Below are 14,499 nucleotides of genomic sequence, written 5' to 3'. Positions count from 1 at the left end.
CGGTCAAGGCCGCAAGCGATGATTGATCTAAATGCGTAACTACAAGAATACATTCGTCGTTTTTTGAGAATGTTTGGGTTCCTTCCTATTTTACCGCTTTACCTCATTTAACAGCACACGTTCGTTGGCTACAATACGAAAAATCGATTCGCCGGTAGTTTCACGTTCCTATTAGATTACAGGGAGCATCAAGAAGATCCCGATCGTTCTCTCCTACTCCTGATAAAGTTCGTTTCGTACGTTGGACTGACAGATTTACGAGTGTCGTCTTTGTTAAGTAAGAACGAGAACGTAGTCATAGGCTTCGAATGTCCTGCGCCAATTGAGGGGCAATGTTTGAGCAGTGGACAGATTGCACAATCATTGCTACACCGGGGGCACTTGGAGAGAACTTGTAATGAGCAGCTCGCTCTGCGGCGCGTGTTAGCCATCGTAAAAATCGGACGACTGAAGCCGTTTGGAGCTGACGCCATACCAAGGGCACATTGTTTAATCGACCGAGCGACGAATTACGTCTTGCGAAGCTCACTGCACTTGGGCCCGTAAAGAAATTAACGTATCACCGCTGGTCATTCGTCTGTTAGACGGCTGGTTGAACAGAGAGCACTCTCAGGTCCCCGGGATTCAGGGTCTGTAACCTGGTTCCTAGCATTCATTCAATTCATTAAGTATTTATTAACTAATTAATTAATTAATTTGCTGTGGTATATCCCGTTCCTCGTGCTTTGCCAATTGTCGCCATCTTAATAAAGGTGAATTTAATTGGTCTAAATAGATAGTCCATGTACTATTCTTTGCCATATGGTGTTCACCTCCGATATGCAATATGCGCTTTGCGAGCAGTATGCGACACTTCTTCCTAGCATATGCTGACCCCTGATTAGCATATGATTTAGTTAACCGAACACCGTAGCTGGGATCCTGAGTATTAAAGGAACTATTTCCGGGGTGCCACGTAAACGGTGCAGTGCTTGCTTTCCTTTGAGACTTCGCTATCAACGACATAGCTTCTTTCGCGAGACACTTCGGAGCTTGTCAGACACATCGCTCACTCTGCCCATTAGCGTTTCACTTTTTGATGTTAGTGCTATAGTTGGTTTGTAGATGTCATGATAAATAGCGTAGACAAGACAAGAAAGCGGGAATAGGAACACAGGCGTTGTGTTGAAGCGCACGTGTTCCGTCTTCCCTGTCCTGTAGTCTGCCATGTTCACGATAATCATTGTTATCTTCTTTCGCAGACTGCTTCCCATTACGGCCATTGTTTCTGAAAATGTTATTTTTCACTTAGAATCGTCATTTGCGCATTCCTCTTCCAAATCGTTGGCGTTAGTGTCTTTCGTTACTTGACTCTCCACCTCATTTTAGACCTCACTTCTTTTCATTTTGCCACCAAATTATCGTTCAGTGCCTTCTCGCCAATGCAGCTCTCGACTCTCGTCGTTACGGGGTAATACCATCCAAGTCTTTCCTTATCACACTTGGCAATGAAGTTTAATCTAATACGACCAATACGAGGCCGAGTGCATATTTAATTGTCAATTTGTTCTTCAACCTCAGTTATTGAACCCATTCCAAACTTGACTCCAAGACTTCTTCGTGAGTATTGTTATTAAAACGTGTCGTTTCGTCAAATGCTTGAGCGCTTCTACCTTCACAAGCGACCATCTTCAGCGGCAACATATATGTTTAACAAGTGCCTGCAAGCAACCCGTAATAGGTTAACGTACGTGTCCGCGATCTTATAATGACTCCTTTCATATAAGGATTGTCTTGTTTATGGCGACGCTCCTTGGTCCGCGCGATCATGCTCTGCGGCGGCGCAGGTTGCAGGGACGCCGGGGTGGGCGACCGACGTGGACGCTGCAGAAGCGGGCCCCCGTGCGATAGCGCCCTTATCAGGCCGTGCCGAGAACAAAGGACGCAGCAGCGGTAGCTGCGTGCCACCCTGCCGCCCGACAACAGCCCCGGCGGGCTTCGCTCGTGACAACACGGCCGGCCACGCGCGCTCCGGCCGCCGCCGCCGATGCCAAGGGCGCCCCGTGGCGCAGTATCCGCATCCACGCACAGCAGTGCGCGGCGGCTGTCGGTCGTGTCACACGCAGTTAGACGCTCGGGCAGCTTTAGTTATGCGCGCGTAAAGAGTTTGGGTACGTGTATCGGATCAACAGGTGCGAAGCTCTTTCCTTGGTTACTCCGGGCCCTAGAGGGAACACTACGTCTCGAAAGCTTGCGTGCTGAAGACTTCTCTTTTGCTGAAGAACGTTTTTGTTGGAACTAACGGGCTAAAAACATAAGAGATGCTAAGGTGGAACAGTTGCAGTCCAAGTACTGGTTGAACTCGCCTGCTGCGATACGACCACCAGCACCTTGTCTATACGCACGATTTCGTACTCGTATAGACTCGTGCAGTGCGGGTAACAAATAAGTCTTTATCGGCCTCGTCGAGTGGAAACAGGAAACCCAGCTGTGTTGGCTCGGTAGCTGTAGCATTCTGCTGCTGAGCGCATGGTCTTGGGTTCGATTCCCGGCCGTGGCAGTGGTATTCCGATGAGAAAGTGATTCAAGAACACTCGTGCGTCCAGCTTCGGGCGCTCGATAAGAATAGCACTGGTGGTTGAAATGAATGCTTAGCACCCTACAACTGTGTCTTCCTTGGCAAAACTACGGTTTCGGGGGGCGGGAGGGAATGCGCTGTTTAAGAAAAAACAAGAAAACCTGCGGTAAGATTAACAACCGTGAAGTGCGTATCTAAGTAGTGCACTCACACAAAGAGGAGCGCCGTGGAATAAGAAATTGAGGGTTCATTTTCAAAGAAATGAAAGCGTGGTGTGTACGGTGACGCAAAAGCAGAAAATGCCACTTCGCTTTCTATATTCGTGGATCCCTGTTTTTTTTTTATGATCGCATCAATATTTGTCTAGCTCGCAGGTGCTGTGAAACGAATATATTGCCTAGCAGAACAACACAGCAATGTGCTATATGCTTTTCACCGTTCGTACGCGTCGCTTTGTCAGGAATTCGCTCACTTTGGCTTTGCTAAACGCGAAAACATATTACGAATCAACAACAATTCTTTTTACATATAACACTCTAAACTGAAGACCGGATGCTCGTCTGGATGACCTATACGTACACGTTTCCCTCCTTGCTTTCTCTTTCTCTCTTGCATTCAGTCTAGCCCGACGTCTCTCGAAGCAGTGCACACGCGTTTCTACCTTCAGTGCGAAAAAGCAGTTCTAGTCTTGAAAGTGCGTTACACGCAAGCTAAGTCTAAATTTTAAACTCCAAGAGAGAGAGAGAGAGATTTGAGAAAGGAAAGGCAGGGAGGTTAACCAGACACACGTCCGGTTTGCTGTCCTGCACTGGGGAAGAGGGCATAGAGATGAAAAGAGAGGAAGGAGAGAATAAGAAAGAGAGAGAGAGAGCACAGTTCCACGCACACTCGAAGGTTCGCGCCAAGTCTACAAACAGTTGCCAAGACCTGTCGACTTGAGGCATTGCAATAACGTTTTCGTCGCTTTCTGTGTGGTCTATGCGTACGGCCATGGTCCAAGGATCTTCATTTCCGAAAATGGTCTGTAGTACAGCCGGTCCAATGCTCTCCGCGGAGCTCCGCGCTCGACGTCGTACTGGCGTCAGAGACGTAAGATGAGAACGCAACCTATCTAAACCACCTGAAGCCATCTAAGAACTCGCAAAATGAAGTCGGCAGAGATGGGAGACTTATTAATACGATATATAGCAACATTATATAGATAATAACGCACTGTTGTGGCCTATGTAGCCCTAACAAACATCCATTCCTGTTTGTTTACTGGATGAAAGCAATTCTTGAATTCATGCGATCGGGCGCGTTGTTGCAAGGCCATACAGGAGCGCGCAAACTCGTGGAAGTGCCCGTCAAACTTCTTTGAGTGCAAGAACCGGCATGAATCTAAAAAGAACAAGCGGAACCTTTCTTTCCGGGTTCCTCTTAGTGCGGAGAACACGCTTGGCGATAAAGCAGCAAAAAAGCGACCACGAACACACCAGGACCGGCGCGCCTGAGCGAACGCAACCTTTCTTTCGCAGAGAAGGATGCAACCTCACACTTTCGGAAAGCGGCTGTTATCAAACGTACTGACCAGCGCACTCGGCGTGCACCCGTTCCACAAAGAGACCACGCACCATCCGCGTATCGACGCGACCTTGCGTTCCGGCCAGTTTCCCTCGACGGTGCCGGCAGTTGACTGTTGCGGGACATCACCCCCCGCCCGCCGCCACCGCTGTGGTCTCGCGGCTTTGGGGGCGCCGTTCGCTCTCGCCTTTACGCGTGAGACGCCGGCGCTTTCTTCCGAGGAGCAAAAATAACTGCCGTGGAAACTCTGCGTCTTCTTTTTCGGGAGCTGCCAAAACTTTGTTTGTGTGTCGAAGGGATCTCAGCTTCGACGAGAAAACCGTAACGGCATGGCAACTGAACGTATTACTCATGTTCTTGTATATCTTTGCGCATGCTCGTTAGTCGCCTCCTTCTCGTCATCACTATCATCGTCATCATTGTCACTACCATGACAGTTCGTGGTAATGACAATGATGGCGATGATAGTTATGACTATTATAAAAAGTTCGTGCCTAGCATTAATCACTAAACACCGACGTACTTCCCTCCCCTCTGCTCACTTGCATGTGGGATATATATATATATATATATATATATATATATATATATATATATATATATATATATATATATATATATATATATATATATATATATATATATATATATATATATATATATATATATATATATATATATATATAAGGAAGGCAGGGATGTTAACCAGTCAAGAGTCCGATTGGCTACCGTGCGCTGGGGGAAGGGAGAAGGCGGTTGAGTGAAATCTCCTCAGAAGTGACGCTCGGGTGATTACGAGCGATTACCGGCAACTTTTGCAAGGCTAGATCCGCCTCCACTAAGCAACATACCTCCCCGTCGTGAAATTGTCTGAATTGAAAGAGTTTATGGCGGGGCGATGCGAAGACCGTACCGTCGGTAGTACACCGATCGCGTCTTGACAGCAGATTGGTATGGCAACTTCAGGACGCTCATACATTTTTCATTCTCGTAGTACTCGTAGTACCTCGCACATATAGTGGCTTGACTACCTCATTTTTTGATTGCAGTCGCCGTTCGGCCATTTTCAGCTGTGAACACGATATACAATACAATACTTCATTTGGCGTATGCTGCATATATACGCAATACAAGGAAACATGGGGAAAAGCTGGGAACCTTGACGGGGCCAGGCTTCTTACAGTGCGACCATTGGCGACAGGCAGTAATCAAAATATGGTGTAAAATACAAATATATATGCACACATATGTACACATATATAGAAACTTTATATTATTCATAGCGCGTTCAACATGTAGTCACACGTTCTTTTTCCTTTTGCATTCGTTTATTTTGCTGTGCAATTCAGAGCAACCAAGTTTGTCACATTATCTTTATGAACACGCTTCCATAATACAGGGTTCTAAGAGATGCTAGTTCACACATCATCGCGCACAGAAAAGGTGCGACCAGGAGGATTCGAACGCGGTCGCGGTGGATTCGTATCTGTAGCTATGTCGTTTTGCTGGCGTGAACAAAGTCACGGGTTTCATTACCAGGCGCCATGGCACCACCACATTGCGGGAAAAATGCCCAAAGGCTTTTTTTATACTTACATTATGGCACACATTAATCAGTCCTGGGTTTTAATATTTAATTCGAGGTCCTCCACTTTGTTTTCTCTAATAAGTCAGTTGTACTGTGGCGTTATATATCACCAAAATAAATAAAGTAAAGCGCGAATGCTATAGCAGAAAAAAGAAGAAAGTTAATGTGCTTTTACCAGATAATTCACGCCCCTGGCCTTCGAGTAAGAGAGACCACGTAATTGAAATCAACGAGCTACAGACTTCTCATTTCGTGATTCGCATTTAAAATGCACCGTTTGGGTTTCGCTTTTCCGCTATACTATACACTTCAATAGAGAGTATACACGCTGGCGCGTATATGGGTAGGCTTATTGTGAGAGCCATCCGTGGAAGCGACCATCGCGGCAATCGTAATGCATTACTTGCCATGATTTTGACTCACCGAGTGCTTTACGAGCGCCGGGAGCATCGTTGTTGACGAAAACCTATTTCAAGGACTTTTTCAAGGCTTTCCATAAACATCGGTGTTCTCGGTCAAATCTATACTCCGAGTTGTTTCGTTGGCTCGACGCTGCGAAAATCAATAAAATAAATGATGGAAACAGCAAACGGAAACCGTGAACCTCTCCATCCCCTTCTTTATTCAAACCGCACTTGTGTCTGAGATAACGGCATTGTTTGTTTTGTTTTCTGTTATCCTGCGATTCTATTCCCTGGACGACAACTTGAGCAATAACCATCAATGAGAACGTTGCCACTTGAGGGCGCAAAAGCAGTTAAAGACCGAAAATGTGGTTTGTGTTGCTCATTTAGGCCCTTGTGCGTGGATCCTAATGGCACCCGGACGATCCTGAGTAACAATGTTCAACAGAATGTCTCCAAATAAATTGGGGATGAGTTCACAAAGCGTTTTTTAATACTGGCCCTAAAGTCTTCCTCCCGTGCGAACGCTTGTACACTTCCGAGTCCTATAAATCCTTCGCCCGGTCACGTACAAAATACAATAAGAACTGCAGCTGCCGCCAGTGCGGCTAGCGATTCAATTAGGCCCAGCCGTGAGCCTTAAAACGTTGGCCGCCTGCTCGCTACAGGATCCATCAGTAGCCCACGTGGCGGAGTCAAAACTACTGGACGCAGTAATAATGTGCTGTGTTAGCAGAACTGCGTCATTGTGGTATACCCGTCATCTTAACTACGCCGAAAATACTGCGTAGAAACTTCACACTTCAGCATAATGAGCAAAGCAGCCCAACATCAAGTTTTATCAAACTGCGTAGCGGCGGTGGAGCGATCATTGGAACAGGGCGTACTCCTGGCGTCTGTGAAGAAATTGCGCGTGCAAGCTTGCACGTTTGTGACCGCCATTCTGTGCTTCTCAAGCAAAGCGTCGTCGACCACGAGCGCCCTTAGACGTGACACAAAGACCTGGCACTCTAACATTTGTGCGAGTCATCGATATGCTCGTTTACTCAAGATGTAAATAATGGTGAGTGCATGGATTTGTCTTGACCTTGCTCTTTTCTCCCGACGATCGTAACATCACAGCGATCAATTTGGTTAAACTTCTGAGCTCCATTATCAAACTTTCAGAACTTTCAAGACAACTTACTTTGGTTAGAATATCAAAAATTCATATTTTGCCCGCTTTTAATGTTATTTTGCTAAGCTTGTCCAATTTGAGCGGTGTGTGTGTGTGTGTGAAAACTTTTATTGTACTGAGGTCCGGAGGCTCGACTTCTCAAGCCAAGGCGGGCCGCTCCCACGTTGGCACTGTCAGGCCAAGCCTTTCAGCGACATCATGGGCCCTCTGGACTGCCCTTAGTTGGTCCTGAAACAATGGGCTTTGAATCCTTTTCTCCCACTGTGTCCATTCTTCAACGAGGTTGGGGAGAGTCGCGGGACACCCCGCCAGCATATGTCTGATTCCAATGATGCCATTACAATCATTGCATTCCATCTTAATCTCCCTCTCTGGATATATTTTATTAATGGTGTACGGTGTGGGATATGTACCCGTTTGCAATAAGCGCAGTGAGACTGCCTGAGCCCTGTTCAGTTTTGAATGTGGCAATGGGAATTGTCTGCGTCCTAAATAGTAATGTTTGGTAACATCATTGTATGTTAATAAATGATCTCTGGATTCCTTCGCTTGATGGTGAACGGCTCGGCTGTGACTGTCACGGTTAGCAAGTCCTCGTGCCAAGTCATGAGCAACCTCATTGAGGTTTACCCGAGTCTCGTCCACTTTCCCCATATGCGCAGGAAACCATCGTATTTCAGTTGTCATAATCACAATGTTTTCAAAAAGTTTAGCTGCAACTCCAGCTACGTAGCCTTTATCAAAACACTTTACAGCGGTTTTCGAATCACTGTAAATGAAGGCCCACTTATTACTCCTAATGGCTAGAGCAATTGCCGCTTGTTCCGCCACCGTGGGGTCCTTGGTAAAAATTGTGAGAGCGTCTTGCACCTTCCCTTGATAATTTGAGACAATGGCCGTATAGGCTTCTTTACCGTTCACCCAGGCGGCATCAACTATAGCTGCCAGTTGGTTCTGCTGCTCTATTTCCTTCAAGAGTGCTTTAGCTCTTGCCTTTCTCCTTTCGACATTATATTCTGGATGCATGTTTCTGGGGAGAGGGTTGGTTCTGATCTTGCTCCTAACTTCAGTCATTAATTCTACTTCAGCCTCTATTGGACTCCTCGATGTATTCAGTTCTGCACCTATTGCCTGTAATATGTTCCTGCCAGCTCGTGACTTTGTCAATCTTTCGTGTTGCGCTAGCTGTTGGGCCTCCGCAATTTCTTGCATTGTATTGTGCACCCCTAGACTCATGAGTTTGTCGGTTGCAGCGTTACTGGGTATACCTAGGGCTACTTTAACGAGCTTCCTGAGCATCACATTAAGTTTGTTAAGTTCTGCCTGCTTCCATTTGAATAATCCAGCTACATAAGTGAAGTGACAGAGAGCAAAGGCATGTATTATCCTTAAAGCGCTGTCTTCTCCCAGGCCTCTGTGTCTATTGGTAATTCTCCTTAGTAACCTAATGACCTCATCTGTTTTATTCGAGATATGTTGTATTGTTCTGTAGTTAGTATTGTTTCCGTCTATGTGATACCCAAGAACCTTGATTTTTTCAACTAGCCTGATTGCGGATCCTTCATGAGTATATAAGCACACTCTTGGCTCATCTTCCGGAATGTAACCTCTTGGTTTACGACCTTTTCTGCAATGTTTAATGACTAAGAGTTCTGATTTGGCTGCCGAGCATTTCAACCCCATGGCTTTCAGTGTGTTCTCTACAACGTATAAACTTTCCTGTAATCTGTTCTCTGTCTGTCCTATATTGCCCTTGGCACTCCATATGGTTATGTCGTCGGCATATATCACATAACGTATACCCTCAATTTTCTCCAGATTTCTTGCAACCTTGGACATTGCTAAATTGAATAGCATGGGTGAGAGTACAGCCCCTTGTGGAGTGCCCCTATTTCCCAAATTCTTAGCTTCTGATTTAAGCTCACCCAGCATGAGTTGTGCAGTTCTATTTCTAAGAAAGTCCTTAATCATGTTAAAAAGTCTCTTACCCAAACCCATCTCCGAGAGAACGTCAAGTATTGCCTTATGCTTTATACGATCAAAAGCTTTTTCCACATCCAATCCCAAAAGAGCTTTCGTATGCGCTGGGCTAGCCTGTATAAGTTGATGTTTGATCAGCAGCATAGCATCCTGAGTTGACAGCCCTGGACGAAAGCCGATCAAGTTGTATGGGAGGATCTCGTTCTGCTCAACGTATTTCGTGAGTCGATTTAGGATGACATGTTCCATAGCTTTGCCTAGACATGACGTTAAGGAAATAGGACGGAGGTTGTCTAGAGTGAGTTTTTTGCCTGGCTTTGGTATGAGGATAGTATTGGCCACCCTCCATTCCTCTGAGTATACCCCTTTTCTCCAACATTCATTGAAGTGTTCAGTTAGATAATAGATTGATGCATCATCTAGATTTCTTAACATCTTGTTAGTTATTCCGTCAGGTCCAGCCGCCGATCTACCATTAAGACTATGAAGAGCGGCCCTCACTTCACTCTCAGTGAAGTCCCGGTCAAGTTCTTCACATATGCCTCCCGTATACTCGGGGCTCTCCTCTCCTTCGTTTGGTTGTTTAAGTGGGAGATATTTGGCTGCGAGACTATCCATGATATCCCTCTCTGTTTTATCTTGGCTTTCCTGATGAACCAACTTAGCTATAGCTGTTCTCTTGCTTGTCCTTGTTTCATTCTCGTTGAGCAAGTGCTTGAGGAGGTTCCAGCTACCTCCATGTTTGAGTCTACCATCAGCCGAATTACAGATCTCATCCCACTGTTGCTTCACGAGGGTCTTCGAATGATCATCAATTTCTCTGTTTAATTGCGCTATTTTTTTTCTTAGCCTTCTGTTAAGTCTCTGCGTTTTCCATCTCTGTAATATAGCCTGTTTGGCCTCAATCAGATGCGCCAGCCTGCTGTCCATAGCTTCAATATTTTCCTCTGTCCTGATTTCTTTAGTGGCCTCCTTGACGTCCTCTCTGAGCTGGATGACCCATGTCTGAAGGGGCTCCTGCTCGGCATGTGGAGGCCCCACTGTCCCTCTGTTCGCCCTAATTTTTCTGAAGTGATCCCAATCAGTGAATTTGAAGATTCTTGTTTCCTGTCTCGGTATGCGTATGGTTATGTGTATGATGTAATGATCGCTTCCGAGATCCAAGTTTGAATTTTCCCAATTGGCTCCTCTTGAATTGTTCACAAAAGTAAGATCTGGCGTGGAGTCCCTGCTTGTGGAAGTGCCACAACGGGTGGGATACGCAGGATCAGTAATCAAGCATAATCCCAGATCCATGGCAAGACTCCATAGCTCCTCTCCCTTCTTTGTGTTCCAAGCGTATCCCCATGTATGATAGGGAGCATTAAAGTCCCCTCCAATAATGAGAGGGGAGTTTTTGGCAACCGAAAGCACCTTGTTGAAGAGTGCTCTAAACCTTTGTCTCATGTCGTTAGGACTGCTGTAAATATTCAAGCAGAAAATGCTTTGCGTCTTACCTCTGTTTCTTTTAAGTATAATCTCAACTAGAATAAATTCAAACCTGGAATTTCTAAGGTGAATCTCATGCTCAATGTACGGCAACTTTTTGTCAATGAGAGTCGCCAACCCCCTCCCCATTCTTTTGTCTCTACATATAACTTTGTACCCAGTGAGCATAATTTCGTCCGCTAAGGTTTCCTGCAGCATAATTACCTTTGGCCTGGCCTCAGATGACCTGATCACCTGTTGCAGTGCTGCTTTTTTGTGTTGGAACCCACGACAATTCCATTGCCACACGTTAAATCCATGATTACTGTCCATTGTTATTAGGTGAGGATGCCTTTCTATTACCTGCTATTTTCCTCTTTGTGGTGGCCCCCGACAATCCAGGAATGGACTTTATACTATCCGCCTCCGATGGCAGATACTCATCGTCGTCATCCCCTCGCGCCTCCATTTTCCTAAGTCTTTTCTCTGCCGTTAGCCTCCATTTCCACAATTTGTCCACTTTAAAGTTGGTCGTTTCAACTGTCTCTCTTAACGCTTTAATTGCCTCTTTTATTTCACTGAGGGCTGAGAAGACTGAATCACCCTCGGAACTCACCGCTCTCTTTTTAGGGGCAGGGGAGCTGGATTCCCCTGGATCGTTGCTTTTGCTCACAGGTCTATCTATCTCTACACTAGCAGGGCTTGACTGCTCTTTTTTACAAAGCTCTACTACCTGCCTGGTCAATTCTTCATTAGCTTTTCTTAAAGAGGCTACTTCTTTAATTAATTGCTCTATTCTGGCATCATTGTCATCACCCACAGCCGCCGAGGCGCCCCCAGCAACCCTCGCCATACCTTTGACTTTGTCAGCCCAGGTGGTTCCTGGCGTCGTCTTCTCGCCAGGGATTGAGTCTCTTTGCACGAAGTGCACCTGCGCGTCCCTTGACTTGGAGCGCCTTCTCTCCCTGGATAGCGAACGATGCCTGGATCTGGTGCGACTCCTGGAGCGTGAGTGCTCCCTGTCCTCGGGGCGATGGTTGGGCGCCAGCTGATGCGCCTCCGACTGCGCTCTTGTTGACGACCGAGTCCTGTTGCGCTCTCTTCGACGGAGTCGTACGACGTAAGGGACTTGAAATCTTTTCTTACAAAATTTGTCGCCGGTAGGGTGATCGCCGTCACAAAATTTACACCTAGGTACACACACATGTTCATCTCCTGGGTTGCGAGTTCCACAACCTCTGCACTGAACAAAGTCAGGTGTTGGACACACATCAGAGCGGTGCCCGACCCTTCCGCAGGTGAAGCAGACGTCGAATTGCTTCCTGTAAAGGTAGCATCTCACTAGTGTGGATCCATACCTGACAAAATTGGGCACTTTGAGTCCATCGAAAAGTACTATGACCGATTCCGACGTCTAGATGCGCTTAGCAGCCAGCGCAAGCGGGTTCAAGTCATGCACGATGTTTCTTGTTATCATAGCTTGGGAGTCTCTGGTGTCCACTCTTCGGATGACGCCTTTGCATGTGGCATGTGGTGCCGCTTCGTATGCATTTACCTCGTATTCCGCTGCCATGATCTTGAAAGACTTGATTCTGACGTACTTCGCAGCATGTTCGGCCTTAGGTGTGCTGACTACGATGATATTTTGAGTGAAGTTTGGGCAGACAACATCTTCACGGGCCTCGTCTTCCGTTAGGCCGGACGCCTCAATGACTGCAGAACCAATCGTGGTGGTGCTCACCTTGTTCAAATTGAGCCCTCCTCGAGGCCGTATAATGATCTTGCTGTGCTCCTCAGGCAGTTGAGGCATTCTCGAAGCTCTGATAACCCGATTCTTAATCATTCCACCGACGGCGGTTTTCTTGGCGCCATGATCTCGCTGACTGCGTGGCAATGTGCTCTCCTCATCCACAGCCTTTGCGCTAGCTCGTGATCTTCGGCCAGCCACGACTTGCCAGCCGAAGTCTTCCTGACCATTGTTTCTTTCATTTCCAGAAAAATCTTCATCTCCCATGCTTGTATCCGCCATGCCTGCGGGCAGGTGGGCTTACTAGGCCCAACAAGGGCCCTACTCCTCACTAAGCTTAGCTCCGCTAAGCTCAAGTCGGCGTCTAGGAGCAGAAAAGGTTCTGTAAAATTGTGAAAATAGGAGCCCCACCTCGAATCTTGGTGTCAGTCGATTCGCCGTCGCTTCGTGGATCCAGTGGTATGCTTCTTTTCGTTGTACTCTCAAAATTGGCGAGCGGAGCATGGAAAAAGAGACGGAGCCGATGCTTCCACGTCTGCACTGCTCGGCGCTTCTTCTTCTTCCCCAATTTGAGCGGTGGATATACTTTAAACAGTGAGCGTTTAATGGTGTGCTGACAGTTTTGTAATTCTGTGAACGGTATGCACGGTTTTAAGAAGTATTTACTGCTGCATAAATTTGACGGACAAATGTACAGCGAGACATATGGTTACAAAGAACAATGAAAGAAATCTCGTCAAATAACGGTGACGTCAAGCTTGAAGTCCATGCGCTTCATGAGTCAAATCATGACTGAGCAATGCAGTGCTAAACCGTTTGTGTACTGATAATGTTTGTAGAAAAACTTATTCATTTAGCAAACTTTCTGAGCTCAAGGAGGCTTAGTTTGAAGTGCCCTGAAGGGATGTAAGGAATCTGCGTCTCGGCTCGAAGTCTTCCCTAGACTTGAAGATGTGGCTCATAAGTTTGACTGCAACTGAAGTTCAGTACCGAGACCAGAATTTGTCACACAGTATCACAATAGCCACAGTGTCTAATTTCTTAAAAAAATAATTTATACTTTCTTTTAAACACTGGAGACGGGACTTAGCCGTTTTCTCTAGTGCCACGAAGCTTCACGAGTCTATATTGCTAACGTAATTTTTATAAATGTCAATTTTAGAAATATATAGTAGATCCGAAAGAAGAAATGGGAGTTCGAAGCGGCTTTCTGTATTTAGATTACGGTGTTATCCACGAGAAAATTAAGAAGCTTGAGGTTATCAAGCTCTTCAAGATGTAGACGATTACTTGCTGTCGCTGAAGCTCCTTAAATTTTCTTTTTCAAGCATTCTTTCTTCCCACAAGCACGAACACTGACTGCTCGACGCGCCTTTGTTGTGTTTTGTTGCGCCTTTGTTGTGTTTGACGTGAAATGAATAGCTTTCTGCTCTTGCAAAACTCAGAATTGTTTAACAAGTTTAACATCAGGAGCTTAGAGGTAAACGTAATGAACTATAATTTATTCAAGTTCACCAAACCGCTCTGAGTCGCTGCCGACTTCACTTTTACGCATATACAGCAAGTGCAAAGCTGCAATGCATGTTGGGCTGCTAAGCAAGAGGTCGCGAGATCGAATACCGGCTACGGCGACCGCATTTCGATAGGGGTGAAATACGAAAACACCCGTGTATTTAGCTTTAGGTACACGTTAAGGTGCACCCCAGGTGGTCCAACTTTCCGGAGTCCCTCACTACGGCGTGGCTCGTAGAGAGATCGTGGTTTTGGAACGTAAAACCCTGCATTTTTTTTTAACACGCGCTGCAGCTTTTTCAACTACTTAAGCAAGGCGCTGGAATTCCTTTGATTACTCAAAATTTTCATCTCCTTTTCAGCGGAAGGACGATTGTCGCAAAATGTAAGTGGTACATCCGATCGAACAAGTGGAAACAAGTGGAGGAACGACTCTTCATAAGTTACTGTAGCGTGCATTTATGTTATTTTGTTAAATATCATTTGGCGCAACAGCTTCTTTCG

The 14,499-nt window shown here is 46.1% G+C and overlaps 1 protein-coding gene across 2 annotated transcripts in view; it reads left to right on the top strand.

The window, feature by feature from the left end:
• Nucleotides 1–14,499, top strand: part of LOC135919618 (high affinity nerve growth factor receptor-like) — a 173,600-nt gene that overhangs the window by 16,745 nt on the left and 142,356 nt on the right. The window lies entirely within an intron of this gene.

The sequence above is a fragment of the Dermacentor albipictus genome, chromosome 2 (assembly GCF_038994185.2).
Source record: "Dermacentor albipictus isolate Rhodes 1998 colony chromosome 2, USDA_Dalb.pri_finalv2, whole genome shotgun sequence".
NCBI classification, from domain to species: Eukaryota; Metazoa; Arthropoda; class Arachnida; order Ixodida; family Ixodidae; genus Dermacentor; species Dermacentor albipictus.
Note: the sequence above shows the minus strand (reverse complement) of the source record. Positions and strands in the feature narration are given on the sequence as shown.